At 36.7% G+C, this 14,544-nt stretch overlaps 1 long non-coding RNA gene across 1 annotated transcript in view; it reads left to right on the top strand.

Moving 5' to 3' along the window:
* Positions 1-14,359, top strand: part of LOC131481558 (uncharacterized) — an 88,780-nt gene extending 74,421 nt beyond the window's left edge. Inside the window, exon 3 of the long non-coding RNA XR_009246385.1 lies at positions 13,941-14,359. This is a non-coding gene — a long non-coding RNA (uncharacterized LOC131481558). The remainder of the gene's footprint in view (positions 1-13,940) is intronic.
* Positions 14,360-14,544: the final 185 nt, after the last annotated feature.

Genomic DNA, 14,544 nt, shown 5'->3' with positions numbered 1-14,544 from the left:
CTTCTACTTGGGGAGATGAATGTGTGAAGAGGACGAAAGATTAGGTGACAGAACAAATGTAGACCAGGTACTGGGTGTGCCAATGTAGGGCAGCTTGATGGTTTCCAGTTCAGATCAGTGCCTTTCTCCTTTCGTCCTGGCAGCAGGAATGCTCAGCAATCAGATGGAGCGTACACATGTTTTAGGATTATAATTTGAGAGAGCCTGGAACAAAATACCTGTTAGTATTTCTAGTTGTCTGCTCTTGCAGGCTGCCCAGCCCTAGTTTTCCTATTTATTTTTTAACCAGAGATCAAACACTTCTCAAATTCATGGTTGGACGTGTGAAACCTGAACCTGCAAAGGCCCCGGTGGTGAGACTGGCAGAGGACTTGCATGATTCTTGCTCGTCCTATTTTCTCCTCTTCTCCAAACATCAGGATGGCCAGAGAGATGGGACGTTGTAATTAATCAAGCCTCGTTGTGCACTTACGTCTGGACTCAGAGAGAACAATCACTGGACGACTTAGAAAGGGAGTGGTTCCCCACAGCGAAGAGACTGAATCAGAACAACTATAACTTGCAGCTGATGCTTAACGAAGAGTTTAGGAGTAGTTTAGGCAAGGAAAAAAAGTTAACAAAAGGTATCTAGACAAAGGAATGGTACTATTGATTGAGAAAATAAGTTGAGCTGAAACTTGTGTCACTAGTTTTACAAATGAGGAAACAAATAGGCTAGGATAGAAGAATTGCTTTCCTGCAGTTCTGCAGTTTGTAATAGCTAAGCTAGGACCAGAACCAGATCTATGGCTCCAAAGTCCAGGATCCTAACTTCTAGGCCAGGAGTCTTTCATTGAACACCAACAAGATGGAAAGGGAGAGGAAACTGAGTTTTTAGTACTCTCTCTCCAGCTACCTAAATGAAGCAAAGGCAGAGGAATTTGCATGTGGCCTCTGTTCCTTCATTTCATCCTCACCAAGTCGGAGAGGAGAACAAAAGTGATCAGAGAGCTGTTTGAGGCCAGCCAAATCTTGTTGCATGTGTGTATTGTAGAATGTTTAGAAACATCCCTGGCTCTCTCTACCACCAGAAGCTTGGTGCACTTTCCTTTTGTGATAGCCAAAAATGTTTCCAGAATCGTCATGTGTCTCCTGGGACAGTTCCTTGTTGTATTTCGGTCTTACTCTAAACAATTCTGTACCTCAGGGGGAGATTGAGGCCTGAGACCTGCCTGGTGAACCTAGAACTCTGCTCTCATTGGCCTTAGTCGAGCCTCAGTCTTACTGAGAGACTTCTAGGGTTTTAAAATTGACCACTTTCCCCCCAAAAGGTGATGTAGCCAATACTTCCCTTCTCTGCACTGCAACAAGTGCCTCTCTTTGCTGGTGTCCTTTAGAACTATGTGTTTTCTAGGAATGTTTATGAAAAGAATATCCCGTTAGTTGGAATCCAACTTCATGATGAAGACAAATGAAAGGTAACACCACGCATACATAGTAGGTCTAAGATAAATTTAGGTAATTTTTCTTTTTAAAAATGTATTTAAACATATAGGGTGCTAATATTCAGGATTTAAAAAGCGCTTCAGAAACTCAAAAATAGCAAAACAAACAACCTTGTTAAAAATGAACAAAGGACATGGGCAGACATTTTTCCAAGAACAAATTCAGGTGGCTAATAGATATGTGAAAAAAGCTCAGGCTCAACATTGGGGACACACAAGTAAAAACCACATTGAGGTTCCACCTAAATCCAGTGAAAATGGCCTACATACAGAAACTGATTACACCCACTGTCATGGATGTGGGGGAAAAGGTACCCTACTCCATTGTTGGTGGGAGCGTAATATAATGCGCTATACTGACTTCCGGTATAATGTGCTATACTGACTTCCACTATGGAAGTCAGTGTAGAGAGTACTAAGGCAACTGAAGCTTACCTACCATATGACCCAAGTCTCCCACTTGGAAATATATGCAAAGGAAGTAAAATCTGGTATGAGAAAGTGACCTGCGACCCTATATTTATAGCAGCAGGATCCACAGTGGCAAAGACATGGAAACAACCCAAATGTCCATCGAAAGAGGAGTAGATAAAGAAACCATGGTACATCTACACTAAGCAATACTACTCGGCCATTCAAAGAATAAAATCCTACCATTTGCAACAAAAATGATTCCGATTGAAGACCATTATGCTCAGTGAAATAATCCAGTCCCCAAAGGACAAATATCATATGTTCTTTCTGATATAGGCAACATTCACACTAAATACAAAGCAAATAGATACATAGGTAAGAAAGCTATACATATATTTTCATAGATGAACTGTGTAATGGAGACTAACATGGCAAAAAATGAAGATATATTGCAATATACATCTCTACTCCCAAATAAAAGGATTCATAATGAAACTGTTAAATATATCTTAACAACAGAATACTAGATTTTCCACCATTGCCAATATCTACAATGCTATAATACAAATAGTAGAATGTTAAACTTGTAGATGTTACTAAGGGGCTATACTATTATAATAATATGAGGAAATGGTGGTAGGAAAAATGGGGAGGGAGTGAGAGAAGAGGGATGGAGGAATCCTTACATACAAAATTGTATCATGCAAAACAATAATGATGAAAAGATTTACTTTATTTATTAAAAAGGTGAAGTGGACCAGGGTTAGGTTAAGAGGAAAGAAAGTGAATCATCTGCTGGTTTACTCTCCAAATGGCCTGAGCCAGGATTTTTTAAATCTCCTTTGTGAGTGCAAAGACCCTAAGTACTTGGACCACCTTTCATTGCTTTCCCTGGTACATTAACTGGGAGCTGGCTCAGAAGGGGAGCAGCCAGGACTCAAGTGGATATTATATGCATGCCAGTCCAATGTTGTAGGGAGTGGCTTCCTTTGCTGTGCTGCAGAACTGGCCCCAATTTAGGTCATTCTTAATTGGTTAATTCATTTGAATTTTACTCCTTCAATCACTTTCATTATACTAGAGGCCATTCAATATGGAGGGGAAATCTGTTTTCGCCATTTATGAGTCTGATGAGCCAAAACAAGTCAGCCTTCCTCAGTTCCAGTATATCTCCGCGAAACCAAAAGGATATACAGTGTTTGAGGCCAGAGTTCTGTAGAATTCTAGTGCAGGCTAACCACACTAGCTATGTACCACCGAGAAAACACTGAACACACATCTTCTAAAAATGTCTTACCGAAAAATAAATAGCTTCTAGAAATGTCCTTTATCAAAAAAAGAAAACACGAAAGAAGAATATTTCAATACATTTCTGAAAAAAATCACTTCTGTAGTATATTTGCTAACCTGTATAAGTGAAATGACCTATTTTTCTCTTTAGCTGCTGATATTTTCAAGTTCTAAAATGTGCAAAATTTTATAGATTTTTGCCATCGTCTCATATATGGATAATTAATGTAGAAGATGTTGTTTGAGTTTGGAGAACTTTGTGCTAGCTCTTATTTGGGCCTCTGAATTACCAATAGGGAGAGAAGATAACTCTGAAACTCAAATGTAAAACAAATAATTTTCTAAAATAGGAAACCATAGGTGAAATTTAAATATTTTTCTCTTGTGACTGGTAAACAAATATTGTCATGTTCTAAAAAATGTCATATTCTGAATGACATTTATTAATGTTATTAATAGATTAAAAATAAATCAAATCAACAATAAATTAATAATACATATTATTGAAATTATAATAAATAAGAAATGGTAAATAAATTAAAAATGTTAGTAACATTATTAATGTTAATGCCCTCATAAAACTAAATTTTAAAGTTTAAAGCATTCCATCGTCAGATCATAGATTAAGGTGCATTTACCACCTTTTTTTCCCCCAAATAATAGAGCAGCTCCTCTCCTACAAATTCTATGGCTTCAGCTATTCAGCGTCCTGTGGCCACTTTCTCACTTGGATTCTGGTAACTTACCTCTGTATTGATCTAGGATAGCTTCCTGAACACTCTCTATCCCTTCTCTTTTTGGATATTTTGCTATTAGATTACTTTTATTTGCTGACAACAGGAATTGAATTATCACTGATAAAGAAATTGCCAGAAAATTTTACTTTTCAGAAATCTTACTATTCATGGAAAACTTTGTAAACTATATCACATATTCCAATGCCCTAGTTAATAATAAACTGACACTTTGTTCCTTACAAATATCCAGATAGAAAGGTACAGTGACATCCTAGATACTGAGTTTTATAGTATCGATTTACATTAATTTATTATTTAACAAAGATTTTTATAGACCAACCATTATATTCCATACACTCTCCTGTGTCTTTATATTACTTCTGATTAGGTGATATTGAGATCACACAAAAATCTTAACACTTTAAAAGAGAGGGATACAGCTTTTTTTTATTATACTAAACATTCTCAATTATTTTTAATAAGAGACAGAAAGATACAAAGAAATATTTTCAAAATGTTCTAAAGTTTGACATATTTATATAATATGTATCCAAGTTAATTTATTTCATTTTATTCATCCCAGCAACTTTCACATCCTCATGAAGAATCAAACCCAGAAGTAAAACAGATGAAAGTGAAAAATGTATCTGAGCTTGATAGAAAAATTGTAGCAAAGGATCAAAAATACCCCTATCATGAGATGAAAGGAGCATGTCTAAGAATAGACTGCAGTTTTCTGAGTGTAAACACAGATGAAACTTTCACTGTTCAGTATGTGGGGAAGCAAAAAGCAAAGTTTGCAGACAAGTAGAATAAGGCTTGTGGGTGGTGCGTCTTCTTGGGAGGCTAAGCAACAAAAAAGCCCATGGGTTTAGCTTGGTAGAATCCCACCAGTTCCACTGATAAAGACGCAATTACAGTATAAACTTGAATCAATTGCAAGGAATAACTGAAGAATCTTTAGAAATGTAATCAAACCCAATTAGAAAATAATTGGCCATTGGCCACTGAATAAGGGAAAAGAACTACACGCAGCCAAAGGCTGAGTTAAGAAATCTGATCAGAAAGTAGGTCCTTGTGCTCAGGGAAAATGTGGGTGAGGCTAATGGAGATGTATAGGAGCCAGAAGAAATGAGCTGTGAAAGCAATTTTATAGGATTATAATGAAGAGCCAGTGTAAGCTAAATTAGGGAAATTATATGAGCAGATTTACACTCTGAAAGATGATGGGTAGCAGTGTGAGAGCAAAAGGTAGACAGTGGTTCTAGAGGACAAGGATGTTAACATGCACACATACATTCACACACACACACACACACTCCCTCAGGCAGCAGGGCCTGGTGACTTAGTGAGGTTTTTGGCTGTGGGAATGGGAAGGAGACAGTTGGGAGACTGAAGCATAAGAAATGGATATTGGAGATCTATTTAAGAAATGTGTCCAGAGCAATGTCTAAGTTTTCTTGGGTTAGCAGATAAATCGAAGTGTAAATGGTAGTGTCATCCCCAGAGACTGGGCAGCAAGAAGCAGGCTTGGAAAAGAAATGTAATAAATTATTGGGAACACAATTAATGAGGAAATCTACATGTGAAAATCACAGGAGTTATCCATGTAGGTTTGGAGCTCACTAGGAAAGATCCCTAGGTTGATGATAAATATGCAAAAGCTTTGGAATTTGAAAATACATTAGTACAAACTACATTTCATCATAAATATTTACTTTTCTTTGTAGTATTACTGCTCCTACAGAATTTTCTCAGAAAGGACTTAGCAATGCTAGCTTCTGTCCCCCTCAATGTTGCATCTTCATTAACTCAGACTGTTGATTGGCATATTTGATTTGCAATGTGTATCCCATGTGGAGCTTTAAAAGGCAAAACTAAAATGTTCGGAACATGTGGAGATGAATATCAAAGCCCAATATTTAGTTATTATTTAATAGTATTTTAAATAACAACTGGTCTGAATGGCTATGATATTTTGTATGTTAAAGCAAAGTTATTTTAAGGGAAGTAGAATTTCTCAAAATATTTTTCTATAGTTTGAAAATAGGTTGCTGGTGGCTAAAGCCTGTGTAACTGAGATCACAAAGAAATAATTTGATGAAATTAATAAAGTACATTAATGTTCTATAAACAATCTGCTGCAGATGTACAAAGCTTTGTCTGTTAACTTACTAAGTCATTGTTTTATGAATCTTCTGCAGGACTATTTCCAAATTGAATGTTTTGCCAATACCAATCCCCTACTAGTGGTTCTAACAAAGAACTCTCTTTGAGGGACTAGTGTTTCTTCCTTGGGGGAGTAAATTGAGTCAATGATTTGCTGATAAATCCACCCAGTGTATACATCTTCTCTGTCCCATATATCAATGTCATGGGCAAGAGCTTGCTTCACTAAGTGATTCTGCAGTGCCTGCTCAGAGACTACTTTGTTTAGTAATCAGATCAAAGTGTCAACATGAATCCTTTTTAGCATCGTATGAATTGTTTTTATCTTTAATAGCACAATTAGTTCAGAGACACTTTCATGGAAGGGTTTCTACTTACTACTGATATTTTATCCTACCATCTTGGTCTTCTCAAAAGACAGTTGGTCTGAGTATTGTTACTCACATGTACCTGAGCAGTGATTATTTACTAAGCCATGTATTTAAAATGTAATGTTATCCTTTTGCCAATTAGGAGAATCCTTGTATTTGCAGCTCCTGTTCACTGACAAGTTTTTAGTGCAATGCTAATTATCCAAACAATCTGGAAGACTCCATAGTCTTCCCGCTTTATGCTAGAAAATGGCATCAAACATTCTTTCTAAACCCTTGAAAATGGTTGGTGAAACTAATGAGTGATAGCGTTGCGGAAATTTACATGGGTCTCTGTGTGTGTGTGTGTGTGTGTGTGTGTGTGTGTGAAAAACTGTAAAGGAGAAGGGTCCCTTTGATGATGACTGACAGATAATGACAGAGCTTTCCCTCTTGGTTTTTAAAACGGAGATTTTCAGTTCAGTTCAACAGCTTTGTAAGCTGATCCTAGAAAGGACTTTAGGAAGACAATTGGAAGGACACAGATTTTTTTTTAATAAAGCAATAAGACAAAGAAAAGTTTTAAAGATGATATTTTAAAAGGAGATGATTGATTTTCTTGTGTTTGTGATGCAGGCATTTCAGCAAGTTCCATTTCAAGCTGTGCCCCGCAGAAGCATGTTGTGCTATGTACATAATCTTCAGGAAGGGATTTTACTTGCAGCGGATTTTTTCTTCAAAGGCTTTGCATTTCTGCATAAAAAGCTTATTAATTATTTGTAGCTGCTTGTCATTGTGTTCGGATAATAGAAGGCTGGTCAAGGATAATAATTATCACTTCACCTTTTTGGATCATATATACCCACTATTCCTAGTGCAATATTACCCAAAGCATCTCTCCTCTCCCTGTACACAGGACCAAAAGTGCAGGCACATCATTTATTGATAAGACAAAAAGAATGTAATGAAATTATCAATGTTCCTGAATTAATTATGAACATGATTAAGAAAGCTAAAATCTCAGGAGCCAGGATCTCATTACCCATTCAGTCTTAGGGATTGCTTTCATTCAGCCAGGCAAAAAGGCTTTGAGCAGCCCCACAATTGCCTTTCTCTCATTTATTTGTGCTAGAATTAAGGTTTATTTGTTTTCTGTTTTCTTATTCTTCAGATTGTTCCTCTGTCTTTATCCATTTAACAAACTGTTCCTTCCTGCATCTCAGAAAGATGCTCCTATAGGGCCTACATCTCTGTCTGCAATCTGCACACCTTCTTTTTTTGAGTGCCTTTCTCTCAACTCCTTTTGCTGGAGCTCCTAAATATCTCTCAAGGTAAGTCTGAGAATGTAGCCAAAAAGTTCTTTCAGATTTATGTCTGCAGCTATACAACAGTTCTGTCTGAAACCCACTCAGCCCGGAGTCTTAATGACATCATTATTACGCTGTCTGTACTGGGCTAGATTGTACTTGGAGGCTTCACTGTACTATTACTTATCTTCCTTTCTGTGGGAACAGACGAATAATGCTTGTTTAGGGTGGGGGCAATGATCCAAAATGAAGAGGTGAATATATGTTTTATTCAAATCAAATTACCAAGAATAGCATGAACAATAAGTAAAAAAGTAAATCCACTTAAATTTTGTATTTGGTTTATAGATATCATGATGGCTCTGAAATTTGTACTTTCTTATCTTTGATTTTATAACTGAATGGAGAAGAATAACCAAAATAGTGCCGTATTTGGGTTTATTTTCTAAAATTTCCAGGCATTACTTTTTTTAAAAAAAGGCCTGTTGAATTTCTGAGTAATTGTAATGTCCAATGTAAAGGAATATTGAATTGGTTTCTATTACAAACATGTTTTGGAATTTTCCAAATGGCACTTGGCTAAGCTGATTTTTTTTTCTGCAAAATTAACCAGTGATGATTTGGCAGCAAACTTTCCTGAAATTTGATAATAGGTCATTTATAAACAAGGTTATTGGCAAAGCAAGTAAAATGCTGTCAGCGTGCGTTTTACAGTCAAATACAGAGTGATTACAAAGACCATAGAGCTGAAAGTTCTTTGGTTTAAATATACTAATATAGTGCTTATACTCTCTATATGAGAATTAAACATTACACAGGCAAAACAGATGAGAAGAACTATATCACTTTAGGTTACTGAATAAATATAATATATATGATACTAAATCCATTGATCATTGTCTTCTTTAAAGTGAGAATTTAATAAGATTGCTAAAATTTCAGGAATTGGAAATCATAAAATCATTGAAAAAATCAAAGGATGTGGGAGAGATACTGACAAAATGACTTAATTATAGAATACAGAACATGAAAATGTCCATCTTTTAAATTTTGTGAACAACCTTGACATTTTAAAAATTTGTGGGAAAATGTGATTAAAATAACACAAAAGAGGAAGGCTCTTTGACTCTTTCTACAATCCTGCACATTGTGGCCACAATATTTAGGTAATTTTGTGCGTCACATTAAAATATTTGTTTTATAGTGACTGAATAGCTAGAACAATCAAAATATGTTGCTAGAATATCATACGATTTATGAATACAATATCTTGTGATTTGAGAACACTTTTTTCTCCTTACATATTTTAGACTGCATTTTTAAATTTTATTAATAAGCAAACAATATCAGTTCTGATGTTATTCTCTTTAGTCCTTAGGATAACTAAAGTACTGGAGATAGGCAACCTGTTCTGAATCTACTAAAAATGCAAGAAGGTACCACTTCTTGTTTTCTAAGCATCAAGCAAGAAAAGCAGTAAAAACAATTTTCTCACTTTATGAACCTAGAATGCCTTATACTTCATCTCATTCTGAGAAAATGGTAATATTTTGAATTTCTTTTGATAGTTCTTTCATATCTTATCAAAAAGGGGGGAAACGAATCATAAAATATCTTGCATGCTGTTTCTACATGAAAGGAATGAACACAAGTCCCGTGTGGCTCTCTCAAGGGGAAGCCCATTATTGTGGTTCTGTAGGTGGTCGCGTGCACTTGGGAAGTTGGAAAGGTTTGGAAGCTGCAGGAGACACCAACACAGAGGCTGGCGGAAAAGAGAAGGGTGTGCTTTGGAGCAGGAAAGTTGGTGAAGAGCACTTTTCCTTTCCCTTTGCTGGTATCTAAGTCTCAACATATTTACACACACACACACACACACACACACACACACACACACACACACACACACACACAGAGCAACAACCACCAGAGCTCAACAAGCCAAGTATTGGGTACCATGCCAGGCTAGAAGAAGTTAATTAATGAATCCTTTAATAAACTTTGTCAAAGAAAGAAGTTCCATTGGTGAAGTATTTAAATGTGAATCTTTGAAAATCAAAAGCCATGCTCCTAACTTGCAAAGTAACTGTCAGCAACCTCATGGTTGAGATGGTCTCATTAGTATCTATTGCGATAAAGTGAAATGACAATTTTTTTTGTATCATGACCAACATCACTGAATTCACCAGATGTGAAAATTATTAGTTGTGTAACAGTGGGAATATTTGGAGGTTTATCTTGTTTTATTTTGCAGGTAGTATTATGCCGGGAAGAATAGGAATGATATTTAAAGTCATGCACAGATGATTTTCTTTTTGTATTTATCTGTCTTTGACACTTTAACTCCTGATCCTGGTGGAAAGGTGAATGTATTCAAATCTAATTGATATGGAAATAAAACTTCCAACGAAAGTCAATATAAGTAATCTTAAATATTTAATACATGAATGCTACTTTTATTCATAGTTCGAGTTAGTCCTGAAAAGTGCTAAAATCTCGTATGCATGTGGAATTACACATACTCATACGGACTTCTGTTTTAAAGAAGCAAGGTATGTTAGAAAAAACATGAGCTGATGTAAGATTTCAATTCCGTCATGACCTTGGATAAGTTATTGAACCTCTCAATACCTCTGTCTTCTGTTTAAAAATTAGAGGGGTAAATGCTTAATATTTAAGATCCCTTCACATATATATTGTAAATCTGTGTTTGTGGATGTATAATCAAGTCTGAAATCTATGGTTAGTATTCATTTATCCAAGTGTTCAGATATGAGAGAAAGCTCTTCATTTCAAATAGATGGAACTGTTAATATTGTAGGTCTGTCTGTTGCTGGCACTTTTGCAGTCTGATGTCCTTGCTAACTTAATCCCTAAAAGATAGGGCTTAATTTGCCCTTAAAGATCCCTCCACTCGCATTTGTGCTGATCTGTTCCTATAAACAGTGAGATTTGCTTCACAGCAAATGTGTCTTTAGCAAAATTCCCCAAGTATAGGAAGAGAGATTTGTTTCTTCCTCACATGCTTTACAGCTAGTTGTTAGGGTCTTTGCAAATTGCTGTCAGGTTCATTAAACTCATGCTTGAACATATACTGCACAAAAACAAGGTTGATAATTGTAGCTAACACTGGATCTCATTTTTCTCTAGTCTGTAGCATCAACTCCATTCTTTTGTAGAGTGCAGAGGTTTTTAAGAGATGTGTAAGACACAGAGCAGAAGGAATGTTCTGCCTTTAGTTCCTTGCTGGAGGTTTCTGGCCTGCCAGCGTGCAGAGAGAGCTCTGGAGGGTGCCCTGTGGCAGGGGTCAGCTCTGGCATGAATGGGTTAAGGACGACTACCTGCTTGAGATTGATTTAGATCAGTAATGGATCATCTCATAAAGCTGCTGTTACTAGATATTAGCCTGCTATCTGCGTCCTCTGATAGCACAGATAAGAAGTGCTTACCGCAGAGAAGGTTCCTAGAGGACAGATATTGTTTCCTGTACCTCAGGGAGTAAAAAGCCATACTGCTGGATCAGTGACTTTTCCTAACAGCAAGTAAATCCAGGCCTTATCAAGTTACAGCACAAACTGCACTCATGTTTTATTATTCTCATTAGAGATTTAAGGACTAATTCCAGTTGTTAGCGCTTAGCAGTTTAATGTTTTCCATAGATAAGAATTAAGATTCTTCTGGGGGATTTTTTATTTGCTAAAGCTTGCAAAATATAACACGGTGATGCACTTACTGTGATGTAATGCAGAGGATTTTGTAAATGTCCTGGATGTTTTTAAGGAATACATTTTAAAAATTTAAATCTAATGACTTGAATTTTTCTGAGTTGGGCATGCAGCCGTTTCCCTGAAACATGACTTTCTTTGTCTGTGAGCCCAAATCAGCTCTCCCTCTGGGAACAGGACCAGAAAGGCTGTCCGTGGAGGCTTCCACAGCCTGTCGGTATCACAGTATTTTCTCAAAGTGCATTTCATTTAATCAAGACTAAGCACAGGGTCTGATTCAAAAGAAAACCTTGAACAAGACCTATTTTTGTAAGCAAGCTCGGCTTTAAATTGTTTCCTTGAAGTGAAACTAACTTTCCTTCATAACTATGTGGGGGAAAAAAGCTGGGACTGTCGTGCTAACTTTTTATTTATTTATTTATTTATTTATTTATTTATTCATTTTTGAGGTGACGAGTTTGAGTTTAAAGATAAAGATGCAGACTTACTGTCAGCTTGGGTGCAAAGGTTGGTTCCATGTTTTATGCTTTAGTGACTTGTCAGTATTGTGTGTCTGCTCTTGCACAGTTTCTTTCCCTAACATTCTGGAAGATGAATAAAAAATGACTTATGAATAAGAGAGTTGCATCTTAGTTCCAAGGGTAATAATATGTAGTTAAGTGTGATAAGTAACAGGTCCAAGGGTAATAACGTGACTATATGTTTTTACATGTGATCCAATGACTGATGACATAGTTTAGCTGTATTTAATTAATTCTTTTTGAATGACCTTTGGCATGAAGTTCTCTACTCTTCCTGTCTTCTTACTTCCTTCAGTCTGTCTTAAGATGTTTCATTATATGTGGTCTATGACTGAGTGGTCCTTTAGGAGCTGGCTGAGTTTCAATATGTAAGTCATTGATACCCCATTTGTCAAGTTTGGGGTAGGCCACTTAGAAGAAAATATGATCTATATAAATGGAAGCTGTTGTCAGCATTCATTGGCTGACATCTTGATATTTGGTCTTGGAAAAAGTGTTTTCCTGAGGTTCAGCAGGCCCAGCAAGAACTACTAGTAAAATGGCCCATTTGGTGGGAGGCAGGAAGCTTGAATATGCCAGTTAGGGAGAATTAACCTGATAGTGGTAACCAAAAAGCTACTATTGTTTATTTAAACTGGGCATGTTTTAAGAGCCTAATCTGGCAGATCAGTGGTTTGCAAGAAGAATTTTAATGCATTAAATTTAATTTCTAAATTGTTTAATACAGGATGACCTATGCTAGTTAATGTTTTAATGATTCCTAGCTTTGCAGGCTTCGTGCTTGTCATACTCAGGATTGTTTTCCTCTTTTAGCCAGTGATACTCTATCTGCCAGAAAAATTCAACATGTTTATTCCAGTTACGTTACTGGGTGTAATCCTCCCTTACACAGGAAATAAATTTATTATGAAGAACTCCCAGTAGAAACCTTGGAAAACTTACACAGAGCTGCGCTGTGTCCAAAATGCTGTTCAGTAGGTTTTCCAAAGCACCCAGGTAACAGCTGGTGCAGGCCATGTGCCAGCTCTGACAGCCCATATGCTCTCTTTAGTGCAGTAATTATCTCAACACAAAACTCTGATAGCCTAGTCTACTGGGTCCAGTTTCCCTAGGTTAAATCGACTCCGTGGCTTTGTTAGTAAGTTCCTTTGGCACAGTAAGAACTTCATCAAGAGTTTAAGTATTGGGATAGGCTTCAAAGACCAATATGACTGCTACTTTCAAGACAGGTGGCTTATTAACCCTGAGAGATTGTAGGTGGCAATTTGTTATGCTCTCACGCAGCAGCCACAACCCTGTGAAAGGTCTGTCATGGTTTCTACTCTATCCATCCTAAGGATGAGAGTTAACTTATGTGCTTGTATCATAAGCTGTTTTTTTTTTTAATTTCAGTTCTAAGGTGCACATAGAATTCATTCTATCTCAGTGATAGTGTTTGGGATGAAGAGATTGAAATGAGAATTTGTAGGATTAAAAATAGAGATGAAAGGAAGTGGTTTGGATCAAAATAGGTATAGGATTTCTTTAGCGCATAGTAGTTTTCTCTTTTGGAGTTCTTGTGGCCTTGGGGATGTTAACAGTCCCCACGTGTGTGCAGAATTTACATGTTGGAAGCTTGGAGTCAATACTTGAAACTAACTTTCCCTCTCTCCATCCCTCCCTCCCTTCCTTGTCTTCTACTTTCCTTCCATCCTTCTCTCTGTCCTTAAAAGTTCTTTCTTCTTTCCATTTTTTCTTCCTTCATTCTTCTCTTATGCGAAGCACAAACATCGAAAAAGCAAGCTGCAATAAAACTGCAAAAGCAAACCTGTAGTTTACAGTACAAAGTGTCTCATAAACTGAGTGTCAGTGATCCTGAAAGATGCTGCTCCAAAGATAATCACACAATTCTTGTCACAGATGTTTGAAACTAAATGAAGACTTTCTTTTCTGTATTCTGTTCTTAGGCTGTGCAGATCAGACCTTGAAGAATGACTGTGCTCATTCTAACATGATTGATGTCAGGCACAAGTTTAACCTCACTCTGACTTGAGCTGATACCAGACTTATGATCTTTGCAAAAAGTTTGGACTAATAGGTCCCTTGGCCAAGGTCAGATTTGACTGTGCTGGTATTGTCTACTATACCAAGACTATGGAAGCAGCACATAAGACGGTCTCTGCAATATACCTCTGAGAGGATACTTTCAGAGACTCCTGGGAGGAAGTGTGGAATTATCTCCATTTTCTGGTTATTAGCAGCATTAAATCAACTATTACTGTTCATAAGTAAGGGTAAAAGAATGTGGTGTCTGCTTTGTTAGTATAATTCTATTTTAATTCCTTGTGTTGAAATGGAATTCTGGGGCAGAGAAGAATGCATCAGAATAAATGGAATGTAAGTTCCAACATGATCTTGTTCATACTGTATCATTCTGTGTAATTGCAGAGCACCATGCAATTTCATCTGATTTCTATCCTGTTTTACCCCATGCAAACTCCTCTGGTCTGGTTAGGAACTGCCAGTCTTTCTCACTATTGTAACTTCCTATATGTTTCAATAATAGAACTT

Source organism: Ochotona princeps, chromosome 12 (genome assembly GCF_030435755.1).
Source record: "Ochotona princeps isolate mOchPri1 chromosome 12, mOchPri1.hap1, whole genome shotgun sequence".
Taxonomy (NCBI): domain Eukaryota; kingdom Metazoa; phylum Chordata; class Mammalia; order Lagomorpha; family Ochotonidae; genus Ochotona; species Ochotona princeps.
This window is presented reverse-complemented; position numbering and strand designations above follow the sequence as displayed.